Consider the following 13,643-nt stretch of genomic DNA (forward strand, 5'->3'; position numbering starts at 1 on the left):
GAAAAGTTAGCTTATATTTGCAGTATCGATTCAGCAGAAACTGTCTTTCTTCCCCCCATATTCCACTCCATTTTCCCCTATCCAGTGATTTATTCCTCACCAGCCTCAGGTACTCGATGGAAATCTCAGCACTTATTGTTGGCTGTAATATTGGCAGAACCATAAATGGAAGAAACATTACTTGTCTTTTTTTCCTCTCCATTATACAGTTCCGTATAGTTCCAGCCTGCAGCCAGCAAAGTTATCATATTTCTCTGGTCTGATGAAAGGTGAATAGGTCATGTTTATGACTAAAATGTTAGCTAGCTGACATTGTTTATCTTTACTAATTCCCATAGATGATCATGCATAGTGTAGTGCGACTTATTCTGCAGTGTAGATAGAGAAATTATTAACAAGGATGAATATGAAAAGATTGCATGGTGGTATTAAATGTTGGGACATACTCTGCTGAATTTGTTGTTTTAAAAAGGTTTATCTTGAAATGTGGTTATTAGTCTCATTAGATATAAAAAACCCTGACAAATTAACTGACAAATATCCCCTGTAAATCAGAAACCTGACAAACATGGCCTCTTCTCATAAAACAGAGAATAATAATCACAAGGGGCTCAAGTGTTGATTTCAATCAGTATTCATAGATAACGTAACAGTCACATACCCTGTATGGCCACGTCACAAGCCTGAATGACATTTACCTGCGGCTTATGATAAGCCGGTGCATATTTCGCATCTCCTCAGTCTTCAGCTGATTTGTTCATTTCTCTTTTTTTTTCATTCCTCTAATACACCTCTCAATCCCCTGCTCTCATCAGTATATGCCACAAGTGTGAAATGTGTTAACAAATTAAGCTTGCACCTCCTGAAAAGTAGCTGAAGCAGTTCTCAAGAGAAGAAGTGATAATGAGTCTAATTGATCTGGTTTCTTCGTAATGAGACACCTGTAGAAGATGCCTGTATAGTTGATTGAGATGGTGAGGTTGTGTGTCTAACTAAGAAACAATGTTTTCTGCGATGCCCATTTGTCAAACGTTACTTTCTGACTTTTATTGTACTCAAAATATGGTTGGTTGGTCTGTATTCTCTCCACTGGTGTATGAAAACAGGAAGATGCTTTTGTGCTGAGGAGATGAGAGGCTAATGCTTATGCTTTTAAACCAAGGTTAATTGAGTCAAGTTTACTTCTGAGTTGTTGGTGTTGGAATTGTTGGAAAGAATGCCAAATCCCATTAATCAGAAATGAATGGCCTTCAGAAGTTAAGAGTGCTACGTCTCATGGGATTCAAAAGGCACTTGAAGGTTCTTGGTTTTAAATGAACAAACACAAGGTATTGCTATGAGAAAAACATAGTCATATAAGTTTTGAGTATATTGGTGCTAGTTCAATTATAAGACTTTTATTTATTTACTTATTTATTTATCATATCAGCCAACAATGTCTCAGTTCCATATTGCTCACTAGCCAATATTAATGTTCCGTACCGGCTAATATTAGCTAAATGTCTCGTATCCATATCAGTTATATCAGCAGATATTTATTTGTTTGATTGTTTGTTTGTTTGTTTGTTTTATGTTATGTGTATATAGACAGAGAGTAATGGTATAACATACAGTAGTGTATATTACTGTTTGTTCCACCTAGTGGCATTAGTCACCCCTGAGCTAGTTGTACTTTGTAAAATGAAAACGAAAAGAGGTTGTGTTTTATATTTTGTTTTGCTATAAATATACATGACTAGTGAAGATAATCAATGAACATGTTGCCTAAAATGAAACCAAAATGAAAGTAAATGAAAGAGGCAGGGTGGTATACATATTTTGTTGTATTGTAAATATACATGCAGATAACCAGAGTAGCCAAGGCTAGGTGGGCGACGTTATCAATAACTCTGCTGTACCATTTGCAGAATGGATCTTGCATCCTCCCATCCTCGGAAGTTTGTACTTGGCAAATCCGAAATGCAAAGGACGCATGTCCGAACTTTGCGTACTTGGTATTGAGAAACACCTTTGTTTAAGGTTGGTCCATAGATAAACTCTTCTTTTTCTGCTCTTTTTCCCTGTTGTGGCGGTTGGAATTGAAATAACCAAGTAACTGGCCACATGAACCATCTCTCCAGCCACTGGTTGTGTAAAGAAATTATGCTTAACCATTTAAAATGATATCGACACTCTCTGAAACATCTCAAACCCTCATTTACCTTAAGTGTCTATTTATCCTGCTTAATGTTCTGTATTGTTTTGTTTCTGTAGCACAGAGCGGCTGTTTGATGTCGATAAGCCAATACAGTGAAGCTGAGGAGATGGAGATGAGTATTGGGGGAGGAGGGAGTGAATATGGGACTCTTCTTCAAGCTCTTTGAGAGCTGGGAGGAAGTGGCTTCAATTAACTCCTTTAATTAAAGTACTTGTCCAATTGCAGTGGTGAGTCAGCATGTCGGTGAAGGGTTCATCTCCTCTAGAATGTAAATGTGAAGGTGCTTGGCACCTCTGGAGAACATGGCTAAATTTGGATCCGCCAAGCTCCTCCTAATGGAGTGGACGCATGGATCCCATAGCTGTGCGTATTGCTTCCGCAAGCTCCAAGAGTGACAGATTGTTTTCCATCTGTCTATGAACAGCAAAAAATAGTGTGGACGAAGAGGGTGGAGATAGAGACAAAGACAAATAACAACAGAGCCATATGTAGTCAGGCTGAGAGGATAGGTAATGGGGAAGGGAAAGAGAGACAGAGAGAGATAGAAAGAGGAAGAAACAGAGCATGACAGTGAGATTGAGGGAGTCTCTCAGCAACGGTCAATGTGTTCCCGATGCCCTTTTGCATCTTATCAAATCAGTGGCTAAACCTTGTTTTAGAGTTTATTAGAATTTAGACACACTGCTGTTGGAGACTGTGAAGAGGAAAGAACAATAAAACAAACTGATGTACAAATAATGCAATTTTGTCCGTGGCCTCCAAGGCTGAATGCTTTTTGAAAGAGTCAGGATTAGGTAGCGGCTGAAGCCCTGAGCCTCCTTCCTAACTCACACTTCAGCAATGAAGATAACATTTGAATAATTAATCTCTGAGTCTGTAGGGCTGAGAGAGAGAGAGAGAGAGAGAGAGAGAGAGAGAGAGAGAGAGAGAGAGAGAGAGAGAGAGAGAGAGAGAGAGAGAGAGAGAGAGAGAGAGAGAGAGAGAGAGAGAGAGAGAGAGGAAAATAAAAGATGAAAGAGGAACATGTAGGAAAAGCGGACAAGCAACTAAGGGAAGAAGCAAAAGAGGGAAAGGGGAAACCAAAGAAAATATCCCAGAGAATAAAGATAAATAACTGGGGAGAAGGTCTTCGACACCCTTTCCTTCCTCCATCTGGTCTCAATATCCAATTAAAAAATTTAATTGCAAACAGTTGGCTGGAATATGGATTCATTTGTGATGTTCTGATTATTGGCACAGACCTGCTCAGAATGATGGGTTTTGATTGATTTGTTATTCTTTCAGCTAATCAGCCTCTTTTTTAAAGAACATTACCTCTTATTCATCACTCTTTCTTTATCATGGGAGTAGAAATACGTAAGTACCTGTCATCAGTATTAGTGTAGTTACTTTGCCAAGAGCAAGAATGTACTTCATTAGGTTCCACGTAACTGGGTTACGTTGGATTTATGCAACATTATTTATTTCAATACACTTAAGGTAATTGCATAAGGTTAATCCAATGCCGTTTAGTTGAATAAGGTTAACAGTCTTCATTTTTTCCAAAACAATTACGTTAAATTATCCTAAAATTTATATTTTTACATTCAACCAAAACAAATAATCATTTCATTATGAGTTTATTCAATTAATACATTCACTTTTTCTTTTGTACAATTTTGTTTAAATTTTTACAAACATTTTCAACGTGAACATGTGCAAAATATTAATTCTGTAAAGATGGCCTTCACTTTTCAAGAAAAATAATTGTTAATTAAAAGTAAAAGCATGTTGCCTTCTGGTGAAAGGATTTATCAAATACTTAATGTGTTCTGTACAAAAAAAAAAACATTATTAAAAAAACATTATTAAACAATTTATCAGATGTTAAAAACAAGACTATTATTCAAAAAGGAATGTAACATGGTTGATATTAGGGCTGCATGATTTGGGGAAAATGTCATATTGCGATTATTGAGGTAAATATTGCGATTGCGATATAATATACAAATGGTTTCATGAGTCAACTTGCTTGGTTCTCAAGTAAAATGCACACACAGATTAGTGATAATGCTGAAATGTGTATTTCTCAACTCAAACTAGCAACAACAACTAAATGCACAGTGTTTTCAAATTAAAATAATATTTTTTTAAAAATTAAATAATGACATCTTTGCATTACTGCAAACTTGTTATTGTCCCAATAGTACAATATTATAAAATAAATAGAACAATAAATAAGAACATTTGCATGCTAATGAAAATAAGATATTTTGAACATTCTGTCTAGATAAACAAGGAGATTTAAGCAGGATGTGTACTGTGATTGAAGAAAAAAGAGAAATTGGTAACTAAACAGAATTTTGTTAAGTTTAGTGACAACATGTTACAATGTGTACATGGTACAATGTCTGCTAGGCAACTGTACTTATTATTGCTTGACACAAATTTCACGATTTCTATTCAAATCTTGTGATTTGATTCCGATCTTGAATTAATATTGATTAATTTGGATAAATATTAGGTAGATACATGTTAGTTTTGCTCAAGAAAAAAAAAAAAACTCACCTTATGCTTTAAACATACAGAGACCCTGTTAGCTGGTATTATTATTAAAGGTTAAAAATAGTAAAAGTAAAAATATAATACATATTTAATATAATGCACATATTTAGCAAAATACTCCTCTCTCTATATATAATTTGTCTAGCCAACTAACGTGCTATCAAATATTTTTCCTGATCTAAATGTAACGTTATGTGACATTGTTCTCCAGCTGTTTTATTGACCTCTTACCGCGGTTAAAAAACATTGATTGATTGATATTATGTATGAGGCATAAACATTTCGGTAAGTTGTACTGTATCTTTTAACACACCTATTGTTCATTCGTGTTTAGCCTATTGAGTATTAACTAGTAAAGGGTAAGAGATGTTCGGTTTACGACCATGATCTGTCACGTCACATTTACAAGCACCAAAATGCTATTGTTTGAATTTCGTAATAAAATTGACAGAATCTGAGAGCTCAGAATTTGTTCCTGCCAAAAGTAACCTGCTCTGTCTTGTCTGTCGGTGTCAGTGTCCTCTTTGCTTCGCAATTTTTTCTCTGCGTGAGAAAATGGATGTGTGGCGTGAGATAAAGCCCAGCACGGGCCTCAAATCTAGGCCCGACCCCGGCCCTGGCCCGAGACGCCCAGGCCCTAGCCCGACCCGTGTCCGACAGCTCATCAAAATTATCAGCCCGACCCGAGTCCGAGCCTGTTATTTTTTTTTTTTTTTTTTATTTCTCTCATTACACAGCGACAGCCTGCCCTATTTGCAGCCATTAAAATAGGTCAGTTCTCTTACGAGAGTATCTCTCGTACTGCGTAATATCTTACGCTATGGGGAAAACCTCTTTTCCACGAGATATTGAAGCCAAAAATTATCCTTTAATTTTGATTAATGTAAAACGCTGTGCGGCAGCGTGTAGACATAGGCAAGACGGCTCGCGCGCCTATTGGCTGCCCTGCGGCAACAGCAGCAAGCCTATCGAGAGAGGCCCTGCGTGACGTGACATCCAATGGGGGTGCTTCGCGCCCATTTCGTCGCGTCCCGCCAGAATAGGCGTGGCCTTGGCCTATAAATACGCTCGACAGGCTGATACAAACTGATTTTCAACTCTTCAGCGAAGCACTACTGCATCGCTGGATCCGGAGTGAGAAGCCGCGCCGTCTGATTGTAAGCCTTCTGCGGGACGAGCCTTCGAGTCTGAAGTCGCTGGCCTACACCTCGCCGCCTTCAGCCGCCGTACCTGCTACGCTTTCCGGCGTTCATATCCTTTTCACTGCTGAGTGTGTGTTCGCCGCTGCGACTCACACTCTATCTCTGTTTTGTATCTGTTCTAAAAGAGCAAGCGTCTTTTTGAAGACGCTTCGTTCCTGTGGAACTATTGCCATGGTGACTCTGAGGACTTGCCTGGCATTTTCTCTCCGAGTCTGAACTCCCGCCCGCTGTAGTGCCGCGCCGCAAAGCGCCGTATTCAGCGGGTCCTCGAGCCTTCTCCAGCCCGTGAAAGCTCGCCGGTTCGCCCGCCAGCTTCACCAGCTTCAATCGAGTCGCTCACTGACGGACAACGGCCGCCGCTTCCGCCATTAGTGACGACAAGATAGCTGCATCGGTAGAGGAGGCCAGCTATTGCCATGGTGAGTGAGACTCCCGCCCGCTGTAGTGCCGCGCCGCAAAGCGCCGTACTCAGCGGGTCCCCGATCCTTCTCCAGCCGTGAAAGCTCGCCGGTTCGCCCGCCAGCTTCACCAGCTTCAATCGAGTCGCTCACTGACGGACAACGGCCGCCGCGCGCCGCCGCTTCCGCCATTAATGACGATGAGATAGCTGCATCTGTAGAGGAGACCAGCTGCTATATCCCCGCGTCGGACAGTGAGGATTGGGCGAGCTCTGTGGATCTCCCCCTTCTGCCCGCGAGTCGTCAGGGAAACGGGCCAGCATTAAACCGCGGCTAGCTTTCTTTACGTTATAAGAAAGCTACCCCGCCCCCCGTGGGCATGCGTCATCGGCGAAATGAGGATAGAGTGTATTTTTAGTCCCGCCGAGGCCGGACCAATCTCCATTTCTCAAACATTTCTCAGTTCCTCTTAGTTTGAGCGGCTGAAAATGTCAATATTGCAGCAATGAGCCTGTTGTATAACACGCACACATGCAAACAAACGCCAACACACACAAAACTGTGATGACGCTCTATTATGTGCTCGAGCTATTTTAAGCTTTTGTCGTTTCCCCCTGTGGTTCAGTGGCGAAACCTACAGCCATCGCACGGGAGACCCGTGTTCGATCCCAGCTCTCGCAGCAGATAAAATTTAGTCTCGCCGCGGCCAGACTTGCACTGATACTTTTCGCTCGTTCAGTTCCAAGAAAATGTGACTGTTCCAGTGTATTTTGCAGTAAACAAGCCGGTACCATGGCCCGCTTGCCTGCACACAAATGCTGTTTCCACGGCGACCCAGAAAAATCATATAAGCAATATATTGTCTGGTATTCCGGCCACAGCCGATGGTGTTTTGAGTGTAATAAAAATGCCCACAGCCCAGTGTTCATTTCTACACACAAACACAGCCCGCCACAGTGCAGGGCTCGCACATATGAAATCGACTCATGTCAATTGTGCATTAAATGTAGTGAATGTGCCCACAACCCAGTGCCCACAAACACTACACACTGCATGTGCCACGTTTTCTGTAAAACGAAACCAACACACATACAGTCAGCTAAGACCCACGGTGTTTAAGTCTCGCCGCGGCCAGACTCCACCGAAACCTCTCGCTCGTTCAGTTCCAAACAATGTGACTGTTCCCGTGTATTTCGCAGTAAACAAGCCGGTACCACAGCCCGCTTGCCTGCACATTAACGCCATTTTTACGGCGACCCAGATAAATCCAATAAAGAGTGTATTTTCTGGTGTCCCGGCCATAGCCGATGGTGTTATGAGTGTTGTAAGAATGCTCACGTCACAGTGCCCATTCCCACACACAGACACAGCCCGCCACAGTTCAGGGCTAGCACAAATAAAATCGACTCATGTCGATTGTGCAAACGTAGTGAATGTGCCCACGACACAGTGCCCACAAACACTACACAGTGCGTGTCCCACGGTTTCTGTAAAAACGAAACCAACACATATTCAGTCAGCGCAAGCCGACGGTGTTTTCAGTGCAGTAAATGTGCCCGCTGTCCCGCGCCCACATTCACTCACAGACACGCTGAACCCTACGGGGTTTGTCCCGCTCGTTCTCTCTCCACAATTTGCCATGGAGAAAGCGAGTGCGAACAGGCTGCCCGCCGTGAGCGGCGCGCCCCCCGCCTCGCACACTTTAAACACAGTGTTCATGTCTCAGCACACCGAAGCTCTGCAGCCGCCGCTGTGCCGCGGCCAGAGCCCGGATATCATTCTGCCTCTAGCTATCCACGCGAATGCATGGGCAATGCTTCCCGGGGTATCAGAATGGGTGTTGAACACTATAAAGAGAGGCTATTCGCTACAGTTTGCTCGACGTCCCCGCCGTTGCACGGCGCGTGTCGAAACCACGGTGGACAATGAAGTATCTCATTTACTTCGAACCGAAATAGCGAAACTACTGAGCAAAGGGGCCATAGAACCTTTATCTCAGGCTCAGAGCGAAGGGGGTGTATACAGCAGATATTTTCTGGTACCGAAAAAAGGGTCTCAGACCCATTCTAGATCTGCGACAATTGAACAAAGCGCTTCTGAAACGCAAGTTCAAAATGCTGACAACCAGCAAAATCCTCGCGCACGTGCGCCAGGGAGACTGGTTCATGTCAATAGATCTGAAAGACGCCTATTTCCAAATACAGATTGCGTCACGTCACAGGCGATTCTTGAGATTCGCCTTCGAGGGCCAGGCATATCAATACACAGTCCTACCGTTCGGCCTGTCTCCAGCACCCCGTATATTCACGAAGTGCATGGACGCGGCTCTCGCACCCCTGAGACTTCAGGGCATGCGAATTTTGAACTACTTGGACGACTGGTTGATTCTAGCTCGATCACGATCAGAGCTCATAGAACACAAGACCGCATTACTCGAGCATCTCGGGAATTTGGGTCTCACAGTCAATTGGGCGAAGAGTTCGCTGTCTCCCAGCCAGAAAATCTCCTTTCTGGGAACAGTGATGGACTCGCTGTCTATGACAGCACGTCTGTCGCCGGAGTGAGGACTGAACATTCAGCGCGCCGTGAAATCCTTCCGCCGCGGCTCTATAGTCCAGCTCAAACGGGTTCAGAAAATGCTGGGCCTCATGGCCTCAGCATCTGCAGTACTTCAGCTGGGCCTGCTTCGCATGCGCCCACTGCAGTTATGGCTGAAAGCACGAGTTCCGCCCGGGGCTTGGGCCGCTGGTCTGTTTCGCCTCAGGGTCGACAGGAAATGCGTCTCGGCTCTGAAACCTTGAAAAAAGCCGACTGGTACCAGTCAGGCGTGAGTCTGGGGACTCCCTCGAGTGTGATGGTGGTGTCCACGGACGCCTCCACCTCGGGGTGGGGAGCGCTGCTCGAGGGCAGACCGTTCTTTGGCCAGTGGTCAGAACGGGAGAAGCTCCTACACATAAACTGTCTAGAAATGCTGGCAGTAGACAACGCGCTAAGGCGTTTTTGTCCCCAGATAAAAGGCCGCCACGTCTTAGTCCGGTCGGACAACATGTCAGTGGTGGCGTACATAAATCACCAGGGCGGCGTCAGGTCCCGAAGCCTTTACAGGCTGACGAAACGCTTCCCTGGGCTGGGCTCAGCACAACCTGCTTTCACTGAAAGCAGCGCATGTGCCTGGTCACCTGAATCTGGGACCAGACAGACTGTCCAGAAACAATGTCCCAGCAGGGGAATGGTCGCTGCACCCGCAGACGATCCAACTGCTGTGGGAGACATTCGGCAGAGCGCAGGTGGACCTGTTCGCGTCCCAGGAAAACGCTCACTGTCCGAACTTTTTCTCCAAGAGCAGGGACGCGCTGGCCCACGTATGGCCCCGACGCCCCCTCTATGCTTTTCCCCCCGTCTCGCTCCTGCCTCAAGTGCTGGAACGAATCAGGGAAAATGGATGCCCAGTGCTGCTCGTGGCTCCGCTATGGACGAACCAAACCTGGTTCCCAGTCCTGATGCAGTTGGCCAGCACTGCCCCGTGGCCGATACCGGTGAGGAGAGACCTCCTCTCTCAGGCAAAGGGCTCGATTTGGCATCCTCGCCCGGAGTTATGGTCCCTACATGTGTGGGCCATCAACGGGTACCCGCTAACCTCCCGGAGGGAGTGTTAAACACGATCACGCAGGCTAGGGCCCCGTCTACTAGACGGCTCTACTCCTCGAAATGGTCAGTGTTCTCTACCTGGTGTCAAGCTCAGGGCTTTTCACCCGTAGACTGCGGGGTTACGGAAGTGCTCTCCTTCCTTCAGGAGCTGCTGGATAAGGGTAGAACCCCGTCCACGCTCAAAGTATACGTGGCGGCCATAGCGGCGTTTGCAAAACCGACGTCTGGCCAGTCACTGGGGAAGAACGACCTCGTCGTGCGATTCCTCAGGGGAGCTCGGAGGCTGAATCCTTCCAGACCTCCCTCAGTCCCTATGTGGGACCTTTCTACGGTTCTGGAAGCCCTGAAAGGTGCCCCATTCGAGCCAATCCATTTGTCAGACATGAAGCACCTGTCTTTCAAAACGGTATTTCTTGTGGCTCTTGCTTCAATGAAGCGCGTGGGGGACTTGCAAGCGCTTTCAGTAAGCGCGTCCTGTATTGAGTTTGGGCCTAATGACTCAAAAGTCATACTCAAACCAAGGCACGGGTACGTGCCAAAATCCCTCAACACACCGTTCAGGGCCCAGGTTATTTCCCTGTGCGCCCTCCCGGTGAACAATGAGGAAGCGGATGCTAATCTCCTTTGCCCCGTCAGGCCGCTGAGGGCTTATGTGTTCCGCTCGTCTGTCTTCAGGCAGACCGAGCAGCTCTTTGTTTTGTTTGGCGGACACTCCAAGGGACTGGCCGCATCAAAACAGAGCCTATCCAGATGGATAGTCGATGCCATAGCGCTGGCTTACACTTCTAAGGGCCTGCAGTGTCCTTTGGGTGTCAGAGCGCACTCCACGAGAGGCGTGGCCTCTTCGTGGGCGTGGTCTAGTGGGATTTCCTTGCATGATATCTGTATGGCGGCGGGCTGGGCCTCACCGTCTACATTTATAAGGTTCTATAACCTAGAAGTTCACGCCTTACAGGCCAAGCTGCTGTCGGTCTAGAATTCAGTACTATCTGTCCCGCTGCGCCGGCTTAGAATGCTGAGTTTTGATTGAGTATCGCTCACTGATCGATGGAACAGCTCCATGGGTGTTGAATAGCCCGTATTTTTGCCCAGTTCAGGCTGAACGCGTTCACCCTGTCTGCGGGATATACTGTTGACATAACTAGCTCCTATGGGATGCTATTTCGTGGGGAATGATGCTGGTAGCCTCTCTTCTCCGACTCTCTGTGAGTCTACCGTGATTATGCACTATATGAGCCCCGGGCTACTGCCCTTGGGACTTTGGTGTCGGATCCCAGTACGCACGGCGTCTTACATTGTGTTCCCCATAGCGTAAGATATTACGCAGTACGAGAGATACTCTCGTAAGAGAACGTACTCGGTTACTAACGTAACCTCGGTTCTCTCTAGAGAGGGAACGAGTACTGCGTATCTTGCCGTGCATACAACAGCGCTGGTTCGCTTCAGCGTTGAAAACCAGTTTGTATCAGCCTGTCGAGCGTATTTATAGGCCAAGACCACGCCTATTCTGGCGGGACGCGACGAAATGGGCGCGAAGCACCCCCATTGGATGTCACGTCACGCAGGGCCTCTCTCGATAGGCTTGCTGCTGTTGCCGCAGGGCAGCCAATAGGCGCGCGAGCCGTCTTGCCTATGTCTGCACGCTGCCGCACAGCGTTTTCCATTAATCAAAATTAAAGGATAATTTTTGGCTTCAATATCTCGTGGAAAAGAGGTTTTCCCCATAGCGTAAGATATTACGCAGTACTCGTTCCCTCTCTAGAGAGAACCGAGGTTACGTTAGTAACCGAGTACGTTTTGTTAGTAATGTTTCTTTTCATTTATTTATTGTTAATTTAGACAAATGTTCGGAGTATTTTGTTTTAAATGACGACCAAGCAGCCGAGCCGACAGCGAGTAAAACATGTTTGATCAATTTAGCTTCTCAAATCAATGCTAATACTTCACTTGTCTACGATAAAATGCATAGATATAAAACACTTAAAGCATATCGCACAGACAGTTAGTTTAATAAATATATATTTATTAAACAACAGTGAGTAAAACAACATTTTTTGAAATACTGAGGCAGGCTCAGGCTACTCGCAGCGCTCGTAAACAAAATGAGCAATAGCCTACAATCTAAACAAATTAAATTAAATAAATTAAAAACAAACTTGCAGGTTATCTTACCTCAAAAATGCACCACAGAACATGGCCATTCTTTTTTCCAGTAGTTTCCAACAGTTAAACGAAAATAAAGTCCAGTCAAACGAAAAACATAGTTTCCAACAGTTAAACGAAAATAAAGTCCAATCAAACAAAAAGTTAGAACAGTCTCTTACTGTTTTCTCTTAATAGGCTATTCTCCATTTCACATGAGGTGCAGCTCGCGCAGACGAGAAGTGTGCGTGCATGAGACTGTCATGTCAGTGTAATTATAAGTCCAATCAAACGAAAATCATAAGTAGCCTAGTTTCCAACAGTTTAACGAAAATAAAGTTAAATCAAACGAAAAACATTAGTAGTTTCCAACAGTTAAACAAAAATAAAGTCCAATCAAACGAAAAGTTAGAACAGTCTCTCACTGTTTTCTCTTAATATTCTCCATTTCACATGAGGCGAATCGTCGTGCAGCTTGCGCTGACGAGAAACCTTCTGTGTGCGTGCGTGAGACTGTCATCTCAGTCAAATATATTTGCGTCATATAATCGCGTGGTTTGACATCACGATTGCGATATGATTAATCGTGCAGCACTAGTTGATATTGAATGGTCCTGACCTCAGATTACAGGAGTTTATTTTTCAGGCGTAAATAAGACCAAGCATCGAAAAACACACATCTGCACATTGTTCAGGTTGTCGTGTATTTAGATGCCTTAAATCATGTTGCCAACATCTTTGTAAGGATCTGTAGCCTCTGCCCCTTCATGTCTGATCCCATAGATTCCTAGGGTGGTGTTGCGCATCAAGGGTTAGGGCTTCTATGATTAACATCCTAAAAAGAAAGTAAAATACAAAAAGAAACCATTAATAACAGAGCAGAGGTGAAAGAGGGAGTTTGTTTTAGAGAAACATACTATAATTTTAATAAAAAATCAAACAACCCCTACATCCCCACATGTTGTTTGGGAGGGTTTCAAGAAAAATCCCCCTCGCTCATCCAAAAACAAACTCCAGGAAATTCAGTTGTCAGACACGACTGGAACTTCAACCGGCACAGGGTTCTGTGGTCAGATAAAACTAAAAAAAATCGCTTTTTGGCAGCAAACACGCTAGATGGGTTTGGTGCACACAAGGATAAAAAGTACCCATGTGTACAATTTAATATAATGCGTATTTTTCTACCTAGACAGAATTTAAAATTCATGATGTAACGGAAGTGGAAACAGATCCTTTTCTTCAATGTTGTGATGTACATCCCAAAATTAAGCCAGAGATTCGGTTCTATCCATCGGTTGTTGATCTGAATGTGAGGCGTTCAGAATGTGAGTTTGCTGTGGATTGTAAAAAAGGGGGCAGGGGTTAAGTTGATAAAAATGATTGGAGAAGTTATTTTGGCTAAATCTTAAGGGGGTATCACATGCATTTTTCACTTAAGCAATCCCAAAAATCATTGCAGTGAGCATGGATAATAAAATGTAAAAAATTATCCAAGAAGTTGAGAACTTAAAT

General features: G+C 44.4%; 1 protein-coding gene and 1 long non-coding RNA gene across 2 annotated transcripts in view; one reads left to right on the forward strand and one right to left on the reverse strand.

Moving 5' to 3' along the window:
- The window catches only part of csmd2 (CUB and Sushi multiple domains 2), a 364,863-nt gene that overhangs the window by 41,087 nt on the left and 310,133 nt on the right, over positions 1-13,643 (forward strand). The window lies entirely within an intron of this gene.
- LOC143702627 (uncharacterized) lies at positions 12,752-13,042 on the reverse strand. The gene is made up of 2 exons (XR_013190476.1): positions 12,964-13,042; positions 12,752-12,879 (listed from the first exon to the last, which is right to left on the reverse strand). It is a non-coding gene; the product is annotated as an uncharacterized LOC143702627 (long non-coding RNA).

The sequence above is a fragment of the Siphateles boraxobius genome, unplaced genomic scaffold (genome assembly GCF_051911475.1).
Source record: "Siphateles boraxobius isolate OS27281-9 unplaced genomic scaffold, OSU_SipBor_1 35, whole genome shotgun sequence".
Lineage (NCBI taxonomy): Eukaryota > Metazoa > Chordata > Actinopteri > Cypriniformes > Leuciscidae > Siphateles > Siphateles boraxobius.